Source organism: Macaca thibetana, chromosome 18, assembly GCF_024542745.1.
Source record: "Macaca thibetana thibetana isolate TM-01 chromosome 18, ASM2454274v1, whole genome shotgun sequence".
Classification (NCBI taxonomy): domain Eukaryota; kingdom Metazoa; phylum Chordata; class Mammalia; order Primates; family Cercopithecidae; genus Macaca; species Macaca thibetana.
Genome location: NC_065595.1, coordinates 39,156,185 through 39,176,167, shown reverse-complemented (window position 1 = coordinate 39,176,167; position 19,983 = coordinate 39,156,185). Strand labels below are relative to the sequence as shown.

The window sequence follows — 19,983 nt, the reverse complement described above, 5'->3', positions numbered from 1 at the left end:
ACACACTAAATTCTTGTAGTAGTTATATTCAGTACCACATTGGAGCCTTTAAAATTCTTTTTTTCCCAAAAAATAAATCCATGTTTTGCCCTAGAAGACTTTTAACTTCAGTCCTTCTTCACAGCAGAATCCACTGTTATAGCACTATTCCAAAATATTTCCATTCTTGTCAGTATCCCTGAAGATAAGGCTTTATTTTGATAATTCATGTGGTTGGATATCAAACAGCTGCCAGGATATCTACCGACATCTGCTGTTTAGTTTTTATCAGTTTGTCCCATCTGGCCTGCATTCAACAGGACCCAAATCAAGGCTGAACAAAATCACAGGACCTTCAAAAGCAATTTTACATTATTTTTGGAAGCATCAAGTATTCTTTCTCAGTTGTTAGAGCCACAGACTGTGTTGTCTATTGTCCTAGAGACAACGCTGAAACTTTTCAGATTAAACTTTTTAACACTATCCTCTCCATAAAACTTTAAAATTTCTAAACTACATGCTTAGTATTCATCTAAACTGGTTTTTATGTGGCTTAGAAACATCAAATATGTTAAAGAATAGTAAATTATTAGTATGCATAATTATTAAAGTATATGTTAATCATTAATTTAATCTATACAGATAGAGTCAAGAAAATTTCTTATCTTGGGAATTTCCAATTTATTTCTAAGATTCCCTTGCATCTACCTCTGCTTCTCATTTGCATGTAGCAGGGGTCTACTAATATCCTCCTTCATGCCTCACATTCTAACTTGTTGTATATCTTCTCCCTCTGCCCACACTTATCAAGACAAGAAAAAGGACTAGGATTGTAAATATGGCATGTACCCTGTAACATAAAATTCCACTGTGCTTTTGACTCCACTATCTCTCAACTTCTCCTGACCTGATTCCTCTTCTGTGAGTCTTTCTAGCACATCTCCAGTTCCAGGGTCTCCCTTATGTTTAACACTGACCTGGCATTCTACCTACTAATGTGAAAATAAGATGCACGTTCTCATTTTAAAATGAAAATCGGTCACAAAGAAGGTAAATGATCTTCTCAAGGCCAAGTAGTGAATCAATGGCAGAACAAGGATGAAAACAGGAATATTTGTCTCAAAAAATCCCATTCTTCCAAGAACTTCCCAGATGCAGGCAGCAGCACAATATGTCTTTGCTAAAGAAGACTAGAAACATGTTATTTAAAAAAATAACTGCAATGTTTCCTTTAATTTCTAGGGGCACATGTGCACGTTGGTTATGTGGGCTTATTTTGTGATGCTGAAATTTGGAGTATGAATGATTCCACCACCCAAGTAGTCAGCATAGTACCCAATAGGTAATTTTTTAGCCCTTCCTCCCTCCTCCTCCTTCTCTGTTCCCTCTTGTAATCCCCAGTTTCTATTGTTTTTATCTTTATGTCCATGTGTACCCAATGCTCTGCTCCCACTTGTAAGTGAGAACATGTGGTATTTGGTTTTCTGTTCCTGTGTTAGTTCATTTAGGATAATGGCCTCTAGCTGCATCCATGTTGCCACAAGGACATGATTTCATCCTTTTTGATGGCTGCATAGTATTCCATGATGTATATATACCACATTTTCTTTATTCAGTCCATCATTGACAGGCACCTAGGTTGAGTCAATATCTTTGCTATTGTGAATAATGTTGTGATGAATGTATGAGTACATGCGTCTTTTTGGTAGAACTATTTATTTTCATTGAGTATATACCTAGTAATGGGATTCATGGGTTAAATGGTAGCTCTGTTTTAAGTTCTTTGAGAAATCTCCAAATTGCTTTCTACAGTGGCTGAACTAATTTACATTCCCATCAATAGTGTGTAAGTATTCTCTTTTCTTCACAGCCTCGCCAGCATCTGTTATTTTTTGACTTTTTAATAATAGCCATTCTGAATGGTGTGGGATGGTATCTCATTGTGGTTTTGTTCTTTATTTCAGCAAAAACTGTAGCTGAAAAATAAAAACTAATTGAGCATAAATGTATTCTTTTATTCACATCCTTTTCTATAAAATCATGATGAAAATAAATAAATATATAGTTTGAAAAGAATAGCATTGTGGTTACATCCTCTCTTTTATTGTAGAATGTTTAACCACAGAATATTCATTTCCACTGTGTCTATATACTCAAGACTGAGAATTGAGATAATTCTCTACCCTAAATCCCTCTAAAGCAACTCCCACTTTCTTGTATTTGAAAAGTTTTATTATCTATACAATTTCAAGTGGATTTCTATAATTTCTTCTTCCACATTTTACCAATGGTTTAGTGGAACAAATAATCCTGTTTAAGTTGTCTGTAGATATTTAAAGGTGACGAGCAAATAATAGGTAGAATCAGGCTAACTGGTATCTGGTTTCTAATTCTTATCCTAGTAACATCCCTTCTAACACCACCTTGGGATACACAGAACCCAGAAATTTGTTACCTAATTTCTCCAAACTCATTTCCAAGGTTTGCAAATGCCTCTTCCTCAGGTCTCTTCTTCCAAGAGCCAACCATAATTCCAGGGTGCACCTCATGTCCCCACTGGCCAAATGCTGTGAATGGGGTTTGGATATGCAGAATGAAGTGTCCACACATGTAAGCATGAACATGTGTAATGTAAACATCTGTAAAACATCTGTAATGCTGAACAGAACTGGGGTGGGAAGAACAGATCCTTGGACAAAGACTGAAAACCAGAGCCCATGGCCAGGTCTCCCACGCATCACATTCTGCATGGATCCAAGGAACCTGTGAATTCTACATTCCAATTTGATGGTCCTCCTGGTCTTTAATTTATTTACTAGTTTTTTATTGAGTTATATTTTTTTAATATTCAGATATGTGGTATGAAAACTTCCATTAGTGCGTGTTCACCAGCTCTGCAAGTGTTAGGTGTGGGTCGGCCTTTTCCCTTCAACCCACAATGAATATAAATATGTCTGACAAGGAAATTTCAAGTGATTTGATTGATGTAGTCAAAAATGGACAAGAACTACTTACCTCAAAATAATAATTCTTTGAGAATTTTGTCTACACATTTAGGCAAAATTAAAATTTATGACCACAGAGAATTTTAAACTTCATTTTATTTTTCATTTCTGCAGTCAACACTGATCCATTTATTGATATGATGTGAAATTTCTATTTTGTTCATTCTATAGAGGCTCCAAAACAGAATAATTCTTAGTTCCTTTCTACTATGTCCATTCCAAAAGAGTAGCAAATTTAGCCTAGTTCTCCGTTTCTTTGTATAGAGCAATGGTATTTTTATTGAAATGAGAAATTTACATGCTCATTACAAAGTGCTTATTCTTGCTCAAAATAGCTTTGGCATAGTATTATGCAATATTTCTCCCCAAATATCAGGAAATGCTGAATTAACAGATCCAGTTTGGAGAATTTAGAGGTTGTGCCCAGTAACTTTACTATGTCTGTCAGGGAAGTCCCTCTCATCATTCTAGAGTAATTTCATCTTTGGTTGAGTGGAACTTTTGTAGCTTAATGGGTGATAATTTCCTCCTGTCAGACATCTCATGTTCTGCACGCCCCGCATCTGGCCTGTGTCACATAAAGAGGAGGGAATATAATTTTCCACCCACCTGTAGAAAACAGCTAAATTTTATTTCCTATGTGATTCCTAATACGCTGCCCCATGACAGGAATTCATTATCCACAGATGAAGTAATTATCTCAAGAAGAGTGGAGTTGAAGCACATAAACTTTTGAGTCTGATAGGGATGGGTTTGAAGGCTGGCTCTCCCAACCCTTACATGCTATATGATCTCCAGAAAACTGCTTAATGTCTCAAAGTTTCAGATTTCTCTTTTATAAAGCAGAAATAATATACCTTTCTTTTAGAGTAATTGTGAGGATTAGATAAGACAACAGATATAAAGTTTCTGGCACCTGGTAGGCACTCAATAATTGCCATTATTATTAAAGCATCTAAATAATTACCACCATGCTGCTCTGAGTATTTTACTATACCCATGACTTGTAAGTGAATGATTCCTATGTGACCCCAAGTCTTTTAATTCCAATGAGACACCTCCACTCAGATGTCTCAGAATTATCTCAATTCAATATGTGCAATATAAAACATCATCAGATTTAAAAAATTAATCCCCAAACTTCCTGAAATTAAAAAAGTAGATACTAGATACTCCCTGTTTCATTTTTTAAAGCAGTAATAAAGAAGGTGTGAAATTAAAAGTGAAAATTTCTCCCTTCCCTAGGCTCCTCTCGCATTCCTTCCTCAAATTCCCACAGCTAAGCACAGTAACAGTTTGGTATATTTCCTCAATGTCATGTTTTACTGCTCTTTCATTTTTCCAGTTTATGCTATTTATCACTAAATCCTTTCAAATGCCTCTCATGTCTGTTGCTGGTCCTCAGTTTCCCTTCTATTGACACTGCTCTAGGTCTTCATCATCACACATTAATCTAAACATCTACATCTCCTTGACACCTGATCCCTCTCATTATCCTTCTTCCTCCACTAACTTACTCTTCAGTTCAAGTTTTATTGCCTGCTGCATCCAGTAAGTAAACCAGGGTACCTGCTTTCAAGACCTTTTTGTATTTGTCCCCGTGTTTCTTCTTCACCTTGTATACTTTGATATCACATAGGTGGCAATTTTACATAAAGTGTATTTTTGTGCCTCAGATGCTTTGTTTATGTTGTTCTCTACTGTTATGAGTTGAAATCTGTTCCTCCATAATTTATCCTTTGAAGTTCTAACCACCAGTACTTCTGATTGTAACCATTTTTGGAGACAAGGCCTTAACAGAGGTAACAGAGTGAAAATGAAGTAATTAAGGTGGGCCTTAGTCCACCATAACTATTGTCCTTATCAAAAAGGGAAATTTAGAGACAGACATCCATAGAGAAAGAACACCATGTGATCATCCAGGCAAAAATAGGGTGATGCATCTATGAGCCAAGGACCACCAAAGATGTCCAGCAAACACCAGAAGCTAAAAGAGAGACATAGAACAGATTTCCCTCACAGCATTTAGAAGGAATCAATCGTGCTGACACCTGGATCTTGGACTTCTAGCCCCAGAACTGTGAGAGAATAAACTTCTATTGTTAAAGTTACCCAGTCTGTTGTATTTTGTTATAAAAGATGTAGCAAATTATTGCACCACTCTTTCAAGTAATTGTACCTCTGCAAATGCTGAGTGTTGTACTCAAACTGAGGATATAATGAAGAAGTTGTTCCAGACCATACAAGCTGACGCTGACTTCTCTTCTCTGCCTTTTCACAGTGCCTAAGAGCTGTACCACGTTTATGACATTTAATCATGGAGGCAGATACTATCCACTCTATGTTTTAATATACAAAAGCTGTACCCCTTCATCTCTGCTTACAATAATCCTCAATTTTATTTTAAATGCAGAAAGTGTTTCCCTGATACCAGAAAATTATTGTAGATGTTTAACTCTTTTTTTTTTTTTTTTTGAGGCAGAGTTTTATTCTTGTTGCCCAGGCTGGAGTCCAATGGCATGATCTCAGCTCACTGCAACCTCCGCCTTCTGGGTTCAATCAATTCTCCTACCTCAGCCTCCTGAGTAGGTGGGATTACAGGCATATGGCACCATGCCCGGCTAATTTTGTATTTTTAGTAGAGACAGGGTTTCTCCATGTTGGTCAGACTGGTCTCGAACTCCTAACTTCAGATGATCTGCCTGCCTCGGCCTCCCAATTAACTCATTTTTAATAAATTCTTTTTTATTTGCCAGTGAGTTGACTAGAGACAGAACGTGAACCCTGTATGATAGATAGGATATAAGGGTAAAACTTGGAAGATTTCTAGGGAGACTCTTGCTTTTCTGACAAGGGAGACAGATGTGGCTAATACTACCACCATCCCTCTTCCTCTGGTTTTTAGTAAAGTATGCCTGGAACTACAGTAGCTATCTTATGACCCAGAAGCATCAAGGGTGAGAAAAAATGGCCAACATCCTAAGAATGGCACAGAGCACAAAGACTGTAAGTGCATGAGTCCTTGATGGCATGACTGACAGTCAAACTAATACTGGCAAACACAAATTTCCAGACTTCTTGTTACTTGAAGAAAATTACACTTTTTTTGGTTTCAGCCACTTTCATGAAAGCATGCCTAATTGACAATGTGCCATACGACTATTACATGAAGTATTTTCTATGTCTTACTTACTAATAGTGGCTGGGACTTAACTTTTTCCTGGCATGTAGTAGATGCTTAGTAGATGAATATCAATGTTCTTTATGTCATGTTATATACTTTATGAAGCTGTTAACATCTAACCAATGCAGGCTTAATTATTTTGCCAAAACCCTGAGTACATATGGATAATCTAGCAAGAAAATGTTTTTATGATCTCAGCTCTGGTGGCCATTAGTAGTAGTCCCCAAATATTTCATAGTCCACCATACAGGCGCCATGGCAGAATTGCACTTGTCTACCCTATTTTAAATTAAGCATATGTATAGCACTTGCTTCAGCAAATATGAGTGGAAGTGACGTGTGTCCCTTCCAGGCTTAAAAGCCAGTGAAGGATTTGTGACTATCTCTTTTGCTCTACCCTGGCAATGGCAATGCTGCCAATGTGGGCTCCCTAGGAGCCTGGGTCCCAGGATAAAATGATGTGAAGCAGAGCTCTTGGCTGACACCTGATGGACTTTTGATGTAAATGAAAGTTAACTTTGTTCTAAGCCACAGAGATTTTTGCTTCCCAGTAGTAACCTAGCCTGACTAGTATATAAAACAATCTTATCTTCTGAAACAAGATTGCAGGTTGATCTGAACACTAAAACCTCCTATGACCACCATTTTGGCTTCAGTGATCTGTGATTTAGGTCTTTTTCTATGCCTTTTATTAACATTCATATAGTTTTGTAATACTACATGGCTCTCACCCAGAATGGTTATGAATAATTTTATTAACCCAGGTCCTGCCCTCGAGGCACTTACAAGATCTATGGTGTATTGAGTTTCTCTATAAATATTCAGTACATGCACAAACCACTGGCAAAATGTAAAGCAAAAACAGCATTAAAAGAAAAATTACCAAACACACTTGGAAACTGAAGATTTAAGGAAGGAAAAAATGGAGTAAACAATTTATTTTTCAACACTTTTAGCTTTCAATTCCATAAAACACTTTATTTTTATGTGTTACTGTAAGTGTTATTAATAGTCATATCTGAGTTCAGAGCACCTCATGGCAAAATTGCAAGGTCAGTAAGGTTTGTGTTATGGCCGCAAGCCTTGGCAGTAGGAACTGTTTCTCCATTTTCATAAAACTGCTTTCTCCAAACTCTATGCCCTGTTTCTAGTCTCTGTTTCTCCTAGTATCTTTTGCTCTTCCTTTATCAAAATCCAATCCAGGAACAAATATGTTATTCATGGCTTAAAATATATTATAATGGCAGATAATTTACATTTTGAATCTTTCCTGCAATCATGACTTGATGGGTTCTGTTACCATTTCAATGATCTAGAAGACTGATGATCTGGTAGAGATTAAATTGTAAGTGTTGTTGGACAAACTTGCTTCTTATCTCTGAAATCATATACTAGAGTTGCTTTATCCAACATATAAGTAATTAAGATTTCCTCACACTACACCAACCAGTGGACACCACAGTCATAACAATAACTAACAACATTCCTGAGTGCTGACTATGTGCTGGGCACTCTTCAGGGTATGTCCCATGAATTAATTTATTCAGTTCTGCCAACTATTCAATGGAATATATTACAATATTTGGCCCTTGTTACAAATCATTTAAGTAAATGTCCCAAGGTTGTGTGATTAGTATGATGCAAATATAGGGTTTAAATTTAGACAGTCTGGCTTCAGAGCCTCCCACCTCACTTCTCCTTCTTTCTACCTCTTTGTTATTTTAAGCATAGCTTAAATAGAGAACTGCTAGTCTGGCATTATCCATGAGGCTTCATCTAGGTGTACCTGGATGATGAAAGGCAAGAGAAAGATTGTCTTTATTGCATTTTTTACTTCCCTACTCATCTCCTTACCCTTACACAGACATAAACATTTCAGGCTAGAATGTGTAGCACCAACTGCTCTACCATCTCCTTAGAGGCCCTGTTGGCATTTTGTATTGTTTCCACACCTGTTTTATTGGACTGAAGAATAAATTTAGTCCTTATCTTCACATTCATTGGCCAATTTCCTAACTGAGATTTAGCTACCTGCCTCTCTCCCTCTTGAAAGTCAGTTTTCTTGTTTTCCCATCCTATCACTAATTTTCCCAAATATGAAACAGAATATTCTGATTTGAGAATAATGCCTTACATTTGTGATTGGGCTATCCATGTCAGAATTTTTATTTTTACTGTTGAGAGTGGTGCTTATAGAATTCTCAAGATACAGAAGTTTGGAGTAGGTGGGATGATACCTTGAAGGGTTTTATGTATAACCATGATGGTCATAACATGGTTTAGAGAAAGACTGCAGGCTCTCTAAAGAAGACTTCTAGCCCTCTTACCTCCCACAACGATGTTATGACAGGGTGGGGCATACAATAAGAAGTCAATACATGCTATTGATTGACTTCTTAAATTCTTTGGCAAAATTTTTTGAGGATTCTTTCTTCTTTAATTGTGGAACTCAAATTTATTTCAGGGAGAGTTAATTGTGTATTGGTCTGATTTATTTGCAATTTATTTTTTGAAGAAATTATTTGATGTCTAAGGGCCTTAAAAAAAAGAAGCCATTTCCTTTTGAACAATGAAATCACGTTTCACTGGCATAATTGGACTGGAACACAGACAGGCTCGAGTTTAGCTCTAAACTCAGAACCCATGAAGGTCGACTGGAAAAACGCAGTCACCCATCCCAGTCTTAAGTGGCACTTTTTTTTTTTTTTTTCAAATTGTGTCACAAACATGCATACAAAACAAGAGCTAAGTGTTACGGATTATAACCTAAAGCTTTCCAGCCATGCCAGTTAGGAGAGAAAATCAAAGGAAACTTGTGACACTTCAATTTAACTTTCTCCGTTCACAGCGTGTAGGAGGATGAGGGGAAATCAGATAGATTTAAGGTATAGCCTACAATATGATCAAAAGAAAAAAAATCTACTACCATGCTTTGCTTTCATTTCAGAGTCCTATCATTATGGTTACAGCCTGAACAAACAAAGTCTGTCTAAGAAACATCTATTCTCATAACTACCTAATAAATCAGCAACAATAAAAGGTGTGTCCAGCTTACTGACCAATGTTCAGCAATTATATCAAGCTCTCTCACCTCGTACCTTCTTTGTTCAGCTGTCCGCACTTACCTAGTTCCTACTGCTTACAGCCCTGTCTTTATTGCCTCTGCCAACGCTATCTGGCAGGTGATTTTACTGGCCCTAAGAGCTCTGTGAATGCCATATTCATCCTTCGACTCTTCCTACTTCTGGGTCTGAGAAACTCTCCCCTAAATTCACAGTTGCCTATGTGATTGCCTTGTTTAGTTACCCAAAAGGATTTTCCTGATACCTAGCATGGAGAGATTCTACCGGACCAAAAGAGAAAGAAGCTATATGAAATGGTAGAAAAGAGATAAGTCAATAGGATTAAAGAGACCTCTCAAGGAATTAAGTGGCAACACTGGCAGCAAGTGACTTCAGGGTAGACAAGTAGAACAAGTAGACAAGTAGACAAGTAGAAAGACTACACAAATAAAAATAAATGTGTATATATATACACACACATATAAAGATAGATGCATAGATATATGTATATATCTAAGTATGTATGTATGTATCTTATATACAAACATACATAGATGTATGTATATATCTTATATACATTCTAGCCTGAAATGTTTATGTCTATCGAAGGGTAAGGAGATGAGTAGGGAAGTAAAAAATCCAATAAAGACAATCTTTCTCTTGCCTTTCATCTTCCAGGTACATCTAGGAGAAGCCTCACGGATAATGCCAGGCTAGCAGTTCTCTATTTAAGCTATGCTTAAAATAACAAAGAGGCAGAAAGAAGGAGAAGTGAAGTGGGTTGGCTCTGAAGCCAGACTGTCTTATATAGATGTATGTGTGTGTGTGTGTATATATATATATGTGTGTATATATATATATAAAGATCGTTACCCTTAGGAGGGCCCTAATTTAATCTGGTCCAAATGTTTTATTTTATAGGTATTGATATTTATCCCCTAAAGTCAAGAGAATTTGTGAAGTTTATATAGTGAATTAGTGACAAAACTGAGGTTAAACCTAAAGTATCCTAAATTAAAGGCCAGAGTGCTTTTCTTTCCCAGTTCTCCAGGGATCCTTGTACCATTTTGTGCATTAAAGGGACTCTCTATATATTGAAGGTAGCAAACTAGGAAAGCAGAGATTGAGGGAGGAAGTAAAGAAGGAAGATAATGTATTCCGGATTCTTGAAGCAAAGAAGAAGTATTTAGATAATGCTGTGTTTTCTGGCATAGCAGGAAGTGGAGCGGAGTCAAACAGTGAAACAAGAAATACACACCAAGACTCATTCTTCAAATGCAAAAACCCAATAGGAACACACCTGGAAGCACAGGAGAAGATATCATCAAACAAAGTGGGGATGCTCCCAATCATGACTGAGAATGAAGGACAAGAATTAGGGAAGAACAAGACAAGACAAGAATTAGGACAAGAATCAGGAAAAGAAAACAGTTACATAAACCAAAAAACAAAAATATACCACAGTTGCTAAAGCAAAGTGACCAATTCTGTCTAGTGTGGCTTTTTGCACTTCTGGCCCATTGGAACAAGCCAGATCTTGCCCCACAATATTTGAAAAGTTGCTCATCACTTCATTTTCTGGACAACTTCAGAAAAGTAAGTGGAAGTTTAACAAAAATATGAATCAAAGCATGGGAAATCTGAAAAAGTATTCTGGTGTGCTGTGTTGCTTATGGTATTTCAAAAATGTAAGATGAAATTGTAGAATATCAAGTTCCTAAAGTTGCTTATAAGTGCAGATGAAAGTAAGAATCCTTCCACTGGACAGCATCTTGAAAACCTGCAGACATTTTTCTTTTTGCTATTTTTCTTTTATTACTATACTTTAAGTTCTGGAGTACATGTGCAGAACATGTAGGTTTGTTACATAGGTGTACATGTGCCATGGAGGTTTGCTGCACCCATCAACCCTTCATCTACATTACATATTTCTCCTAATGCTATCCCTCCCAACCCCCAACCCCTGACAGGCTCCAGTGTGTAATGTTCCTCTCCCTGTGTCCAAGTGTTCTCATTGTTCAACTCCCACTTATGAGTGAGAACATGTGGTGTTTGGTTTTCTGTTCTTGTGTAAGTTTGCTGAGAATGATGGTTTCCAGCTTCATCCATGTACCTGCAAAGGACATGAACTCATCCTTTTTATGGCTGCATAGTATTCCATGGTGTATATGTGCCACATTTTCTTTATCCAGTCTATCGTTGATGGGCATTTGGGTTGGTTCCAAGTCTTTGCTATTGTGAACAGTGCTGCAATAAATATACTTGTGCATGGGAGACATTTTTAATGAGGAAAGCAGAAAGAGCAATAGGAAACCAAACATAATCATATGTGATGCCTATATAGTGCCCAGCCAATGGATGGCTCAATTTTGATGTGGTGCTGTGCACAAAGAAAACAAAAACAAAAACAAAAACAAACAAGAAAACCACACACACAAAAGCATCTGGCAAGCAAAATAACTTAAGAAAACAATTTAATGTTTATTATATTCCCTCATGAAAGTACTAAATGGAAAAATATTCATAATAAGGAGTAAAACATTTAAATCTTTCTCTCTCCATCAACTCTTGGGCTACGGTAGAGGCCCAAGGAATAAAAAGAGAAGAGAATTGCCACATGCTGCTCAGAGTGTCCAAGCTTGTCTGACACCCCCTAGCCTCAGTTTTCTATGATTCTAAACCACTGACTCTGCCCCTCGTGCCTCAGTGCTTCCCAGTCTCTGTAATTTAAATCCAAAAGCAACATACTTTCATCAAAGATCATCCATCACTCCAATCAACAACCTTTCAGCCTAACCATGCACTATAAACTTCACTCTTGCAGCTCACTGAAATTCTTGCTATTCTTCAGAACTTGACCTGCACACTCCCACATCATTGCCCCAAAATCTTCCCTTGGAATACCCTTCTGCCATTTTCCAGTTCTTAATAGTTTGCCTTAAATGCCATGCCTTTTCTGAAGGTGCACCTAGTGCCCCAGTCAAATCAAATTCTCTCTCTTGTGTGGCTATCCACAGTGTGCTCCTACATTACAGGCTTATATATTTTTCATCTCATTCAAAAGAGACTTGTGGCACTTAGTAGCGCTATTTGTGAATATGCCTGCTTTCCCCACCAGGTTCTGAATTCCTCATGAAAACGGATGCAGCTTTATTTATCTAAAGCCTCTGTAAAATCCATTAAGGGCCCCTTGAAACAATTATGAACCTAAACAAAGTTTATTCTCTCGAATGACCTGGCCTTATCTTACCCAACTTACATTCTGTAATCTCCTAAGTGAATGGCAAGAGTTGTTTTGTTAAATGAAATTAATGCCATTAAGGTGAAATTAATTTGTTCATGGGAAAAAAATGTAGTCTCCAGGTTGTCTCCAAGCCAGTTGCCAATATTGGAGAACCACTATTTAACAATTACCAGTAAACTAGATCAGGACTGCCTAGAAGTTACCATCTGCTACCTTAGCGTGGTCAAATCAGCATTTATTATGGATTTGGATGCATATAATGATTGTTTTAAGGTTAAATAAAGGAAGAAGAAAATGAAACAGAGTGGAAGAGAAGTAATCATGGTCAACAAATGATGCCTCCAAAGTAACATCAATATAATGTAATTAAAGGTCAAGAAGAAATCTTTTCATTCTGAACGTAGTTAAATTCCTTATCTCTTTGCTGGTTTGAAACATTTCATCAAACTTACACAGCAGCTATTCCCTGTGGGCCTTTACAGACACATAATAAATGTGAGGTTTGAAATTTCTGCTCTTTTGAGTTATTTTAAATACTTTTGGTTGTTTTGTGTGTAGGTGTAAGCAAGCATGCGTGAACACACAGACACATGCATACACACGCACGCGCACACATACTCTGGAAAGAGCAGTGAACATTCAGTCAGAAACCAACACTGGCTCCACATCTAAACCTGACTCATTGGTGAAGTACCTTGCCTTCATGAATGGATGTCTCCTTATCTTTATAATTGGGACACTGAAAAAGATGATGTCTACATTCTTTTCTGATTTTTTAGATCTGTGGGTTCTATGCAAATGCACACCATTTAAGCAACTGCCTAATGTTGAACAGGAAAACATTTTTTTTAAATTACACCTAGTAAACTCTCTGGTAGAACCCTTAGGTTCCATGGATGGCCCTTACCCATGAAACTGTAAAAAGAGCAGGAGGAACGTCTGCTCCTCAATCACACAGGAAGTCTGATGTCTAATCTAGATCGGAATTCAGAGGATGCTATCTCTGGCCCTAAAATTAATCAGAGTCCATTGCTCTCAGCCATAAGATTAAAAGGAAGGATGTTTTAACTGAAACAATACTCTGATTTAATCTCATATCAGGGGTTGCCATACAATCTTATTTTGTCTTCTCTCAGTTTGGTTTCACACATGAAAAAGAAAGCCCTTGCAAAATGTGTGCAAATTGTTAAATGTCAGCTGAATGTCATTTTCCAAGTTTGGCACTAAAATAGGGCTCTCTGAAAATTGGCTGTCATCTGCTGAGACTTAAAGGAAAGATCTTTGAAAAGGTCCTGGGAGGCTTCATTTCCAGAGGTTTTTAAGGTCCCACATGAGCTGACTGCTTCCTCACGTAAGTCATTTCCCCGTGGTCTGCAATGTCGCAGTTCTTCCCGCCTCCGTGCCTTGGATTTTGTCACTCCCCTGCCCATGAATGCTCTCTCTTTGCACTCTGTCTATCCAAATGTGACAATTTCTCAAAGACAACGCTAAGGTACTTCCTCCGCAAAGCAGTGTTGACTTCTTCTGCCATACACAATCTTTCCACTCTACAACCTGACTGCCTGTATTTGAACCCTGCACCAGTTGGTCCTGGTTTAGACTAGTACCGGTCTAGATAATGTTTGCATATTCTACGCTGTACCCATTTCTCTTGTCTTACTACTTGTTTGAAAATTCTTTAAGTAAAAACCCAATTTTATTCTACCATTTGTATTGTTCACCACAAAGCTGTTCATACAAGAGATGTTCCAACACACAATACTACTTCTATTTCATCTCCTGTTGTCCTCAAAAAGTAGAGAAATTTAAATGGGCTTGTTGCCTTTAAGGGTAGACTTACATAGCTGTTATTATTTTTTTAAGTTGATGGGTTACAGAGGCAGGGAATGAAGGCAAGTAATCAAATAATCAAGAGCAGAACTTACCTGAGCATTTCAGCACAAAGCAACATTTGGACCTAAATTACCCCCCAAATTAAACTTACACTCCCTAGAAGCATTTTCTCATACCTTGACAACCTAGATAGAGCTACTACGGCTCACTGGGAAACGTAAATATCACCAATGCCCAAACTGAGTACCATTAGGGAACGAGGTGTGAACTGCCTAAGGACAGACACGAGTATCTGATGGCACTATACCCTCTCAAAATCCTGGGCATTTGTCTTACTGCCAGACTGACCTTCTCTTGAGAAATACAGTTATTTTTCTCTCATTGAGGTAGCTTAATCGGTGTGTTGACTCTTGTTTTTCTTCCAGGTAAATGGGACAGAGACAGATGAAGAAAAACACAGAGGGAGCTTTGATGAATCTATGCAATGTTTTATTGCTGATGCAGGCTGATTCCATGCATTTCTGGAAATGTAACACTTTAGAAGAAGAGAGGGTGGGGTCCTGATTGAGTGAGGGGTGATGTAATAGAAGTTGATGCATCTTATCAGTAGTTGGGCAGACACACTTACTCTGCAGATGGACCTCGTCACATAGGAAAAATCAGATGACATAGAATAGAGCCTAATGTTTTCATTAAAGTGAGAAGAGACCTTTACTAGCCTAAGAAAAATGTCTTAACTAAAAAATAGATTTTTCAAAGACCACAGACAACAGCAAGGTAAAATGTGTTTGATTTATGGCAGGTTTAAAAGGTCTTCTTCCCACATGTGAGTCTAGAGCCACAGTAGGTGCCACAATAGGATGATAAATGAAGAAATAACTCAACAGGAAAGCAACAGGGCAGTGGGCTCTGGGGTAGTGACGGCTGCACCACTCAGCCTCAGAGTGGGATCGGAATGCTGAAGGTGAGCAACTATAGTGTGAGGTGGAAGAGGTAGATAAAGAAAAGAGGGTGACACTAGGAATCAGAAAGCTAGAATTTTTTTCCCAAGTTTCCCACTAATTTTTTGCATGACCTTGGAGGAAATCACTTTACCTTTCTCTGCCTGTACTTTTGCATCTCTGAGTGAGAATAACAAGAACATGTCCCACTACTCTCTGGGATGTTATAAAAAATAAAACACAATGTGATAATAGATGAACTAGTGCTTTGAAGAGCTCAAAAGCACCGCACAAATGTAAGGTATTAATTATGTTCTAAAGGTATCATTTCAGTGAGAGAGATAAAAAAAAGAAGGAGCATATTATTAAATTACATATTTGAAAAGATAAGAGACATATTGGGAGGGCTGCTTTCAAGAGATATTATAGAAGCTGGCATTCGATCTTCTAGACACCAGCCAATCCTCACACAAAAACACAGATCTGAGATGAGAAAGAAATAGATGATGGTGTACAGGGGATGAATCGTGTATCAAGGTGAATTGCAGAAATGTACTGACAAAATAAAATTGGTGACTTACATAATGAGTATCAAAAATTAATAAGCATACAAAAGACTTAACATTACAAAGAAGAAAAGATAGAGGTTTAGGGTAAATTCAAAGCTACAAAATGAGCTTAAAAGGAAACTATTAAGAAGTACTTCTTCCTTCCCAAAGAAGGGGAGCAATAGAACAACACGTTGTGAAAAGCCAGGCCTTTAGGAAGTCCATCCTGCCAATGCCTGAGCAATAATTTCAGAAGATAACTACCCTCAGGACCAAGCAAAACAAATCATTTAGTAAATGACTTAGGCATTGGGCTTGGGGGAGATAAGAGAAGGAAAATCTGGGAAATTCTGCCCTTGTGGACACTAGAAAGAAAGGAAGAGAATATAAAAAACAGTGAAGTGAGGCTTAATTGCTAAACACAGGCTATGAACATTCTAGTTGGTTAGAAAAGAAATATAATGAGAGGGTTTGCTCTACAAGATATAAAAACATTTCTAGTCCTAAGATTCTAAAATTCTAAGAGCATTTTCTTTGCTAGAAATAACATTCAAAGACTTCTGCCTCCTGGCTCTTGAAAAAAGACTAAAGAACAACTCTAAAGAGGTGGAAGCTGTGTGCTTTGTATTCAGGAATACCAGGCCCAGCTAAGAGTGAGAGTTCATGTTGAAAACAAAGAGAAAGTAAGTGAAAGTCCATATACTGAAAACTGATGTCCCTATCCTAGCTTTCAGAACACTGGCAACCAGGCTTATATCCCCTCAAACTCATCTCTTTTATTACCTTCAGAAAAAGAGATTGGAAGATACTTTTGGGGGAAAATTCACAAATCCAAGAGGAAATGTATATGCATATATATAGATTTTGGCAGATAAGGCTCAAGACCTGCTTTGGAACTTACAGTTGAGTTCACTGCTAGTAAGGTTCATCTATACACAGTCTTGACAGCTGTAGATATGAGCAGATAGCCTGGAGTTACCAGCCAGCAGAGGACAGCCTTCACCAGAAAAGGTAAAGGCCAAAACCAAAACTCAAACAGAAAAAATTAAAGGAAATAGAAGATAGCAGAAAACTTCAGGTAGAAGAAAACTTTCTTTAAAAATCATTATAATTAACATTCTTAGAGGTTAAAAAAATAAAGTTGAACCCCCTTTGAAAGAAAAACAATGATTATGAAAAATTAGAGACATTGTCCAGGCATGGTAGCTCAAGCCTGTAATCTCAGCCGTTTGGGAGGCTGAGGTGAGAGAATTCCTTGAGCTCAGGAGTCCAAGACCAGGCTGGGCAAAATAGAAAGACCCCCATCTCTACAAAGTAAAAAAATTAGCCAGGCATGGTGGCACTAGCCTGTAAACCCAACTACATGGAAGGCTGAGGCAGGAGGGTCATTTGACCCTGAGAGGCCATGGCTACAGTGAACTATGATCACGCCACTGCACTTCAGCCTGGGTGACAGAACAAAACCTTGTCTCAAAAAATGCAAAGAAAAACAAAAAACAAAAAAACAGAGACATATATCAAAGGAAAGAGAGTAATATAATGAACCTTGCGTACTTCCCAGCTAGCTTTCAAAATTATCAATATATTGTCAATTTTTTTACCTCTAAAACATCACCTACTCTCTATCTCAGATTATTTGAAATAATTCCTAGATTAATAGCATGTCATCTATAAATATTTTATGATAAGTCTCTAAAAATTTAGTACTTTACAACGTACATAACTACCACATAACTATCACACCAAAAATTATTATTATTATTATTTATATCATCAAAAAAATCAGTCAGATTTTGGATTTTGCTAATTGTATCACTTATTTCATTTCAGGTTATTTATGGGTTGCTCAAGTCAGGATTCAAATTGTGACATTAATATTTTCATCAGATTGACTAAACCCTTAATCTACAGGGTTCCTTTCCTTTCTCTCTTTCTCTCCCTTTTTACCTCCCTTGCAATTTATTTTGGCAGTTATTGGTTTATTTTCCTATAGAGTATTTCACAGTCTAGATTTTTCATCTCTGTGGTATCATTATTTCTGATAATTCTTTCTTTCTTTATTCCTGATAATTCTTATTAATTGCTAATTATATTTAGAGACTTAGTAAAACTTAGGTTCAATATTTAGGCAAGAATTTTCTGTAGTGGATTATAAGTATTTCAATCAGCAGGGACATATTGTCTGGTTGTCTATCTTTCTGTGACATTTTAAGCTTTGAAAATCATGCTTAATCACTAGAACTAAGTGTATTATTTCATTTAGGGTTACAGAATATTCTAATTCTGTAATTCTTTCATCATTTTATTAACTGGAATACTTCTATGAAGAGAAACTTCTTTTTATCAAATATGTGTTCCCTGAGATACCTTTGCAGAAGAAAGGCATAATAAGTATTTCACTTTTACCTCTATTAAGGAACTTTTACAATAATAAGTTGGTTCTCTAGCATTCTCTAAAATGATGAATGAGGTTTTTTATTCAAATATCATTATAAACACACAGAATTATATGTCATTAATTTGCAATCCTCAGTCACATTTGCTGTTGTTATCAGTGCTCAAAACCTCTTCCAGTTGGCCTCTGAGTTGATCTGACATAAGGTGGAAGTCTCTGCTTTTTGATTTGGTGAGGTGGTCCAGGCTCATCTTATACATTCCCAACCTCACACCTACATTCTTTTCACTCTCCAAAGTCATCTGGTTCTTTTCAGTGGAAAGTGGTATTTCAAAACCGTAATTCTTTTTCCTCATGTCAGCTCTTTTTTTTGCTTCTCAAGGATATTTAAAAATGTACTTATCCAGAATGTTTGGTTATTTGAGAGAGAGGATTGGCCCACATAACCTAGCCCACTATTCACACCAACTCATACTGAGACCTTTGCTAAATCCATTCACTGGCAAGTGCTTCCCCTGGTTATTTGCATGGCTTATTTCCCTAATTCTCTAAAGGCTTTGCTTAAAATTCAGATTCTCAATGAATAGTTCCCTGATTGTACAGAGTGCAAAGAAGTGAGTGTTGAATGAATGACTAAATAGTGCCTAAATAAAACACAAGGGAAGTTTGTTAAAAAGGAACACAGAAAGGTCAGAAAAAGAGATCTTAAAAAATTTAGGTATATAACAAAATGAAGCATTCAGATTTATAAATCTAGAAGCACAGTTATCTAAACAGAAAGAAACAAACAAAAAATCTAATGATAAGGAATTACACAAAAGGGTTTTAAAACATCTTAGACATAAAGAATACTAGTTTCTAGAAAGTATTAAAAGAAAACATAGGAACAATTGAATGCCAGCATGATGGATTGAAATAAAGACTCCCATCAAAGCATATTATAACAAAATTTCACAACACTATGGACAAAGCGATGACCCTACAAGTGCTTATGCAGAGGCAAATGCGCTAATTAACACATAAGTTCAGGAGTTACAATGCCATCCGACTTCTCTGTAGTAACATACCTTTGCTAAATCTTGAGGAGAATGATTCTCAATCTAGAATATATTATTTATCAAGTGTAAGGAAGAGAATAAGGACATATTCAAACACAGATTCTCATGAAGACAGATTTCAGAATGACAGCAAGCATAGGAAACTATGAGCCTGAATAGTAGAGTAGGCTGAAGACTCACATGGAATATCTCCTAGCAGTTAAGAACAGAGGGAGAAAGAAGGGGAGAAAAGAGGAAAAGAGATCTTAAAAATTTTAAATATCATAACAAAATGAAAATTTCAGGTATCAATCCAGAAGCACAAATATTTAAAAACAAACAGACAAAAAACTACAAAACAGAAAAAGGACTACCTGACTCAGTTGAATTGATTGAAAGATTTCCACAACTTTCAGATTATTCGGCGATGAATCATTGATACATAAAAATGAAACAAATAAAAAAATTATTCAATACAAACAAAAATTTAAAGAGGATGTCAAAGAAAGGAAACAAAACTAGTATACCACATGACTCAGCAATGAGCAATGTTTAAAAAGTCATAACGAAGTAACTATTATACAATGATTTCAGAATTATGGCTTACTTACACTGGGAGAATTGGGAAAGAGAATAATAGTCTGGGCTGGTGTGTGTATACAAAGAGTAGTACATAAAAAAGTTCATTTTTGGAAAATGAGGGAGGCATCAGAAAATACTGTATTTAGCTGGAGATTTTAGAAATAACAGAATAA

The 19,983-nt window shown here is 36.8% G+C and overlaps 1 long non-coding RNA gene across 1 annotated transcript in view; it reads right to left on the bottom strand.

Annotated features, from left to right (window-relative positions):
- LOC126941253 (uncharacterized) overlaps positions 1 to 19,983 on the bottom strand; it is a 50,532-nt gene that overhangs the window by 12,314 nt on the left and 18,235 nt on the right. The window lies entirely within an intron of this gene.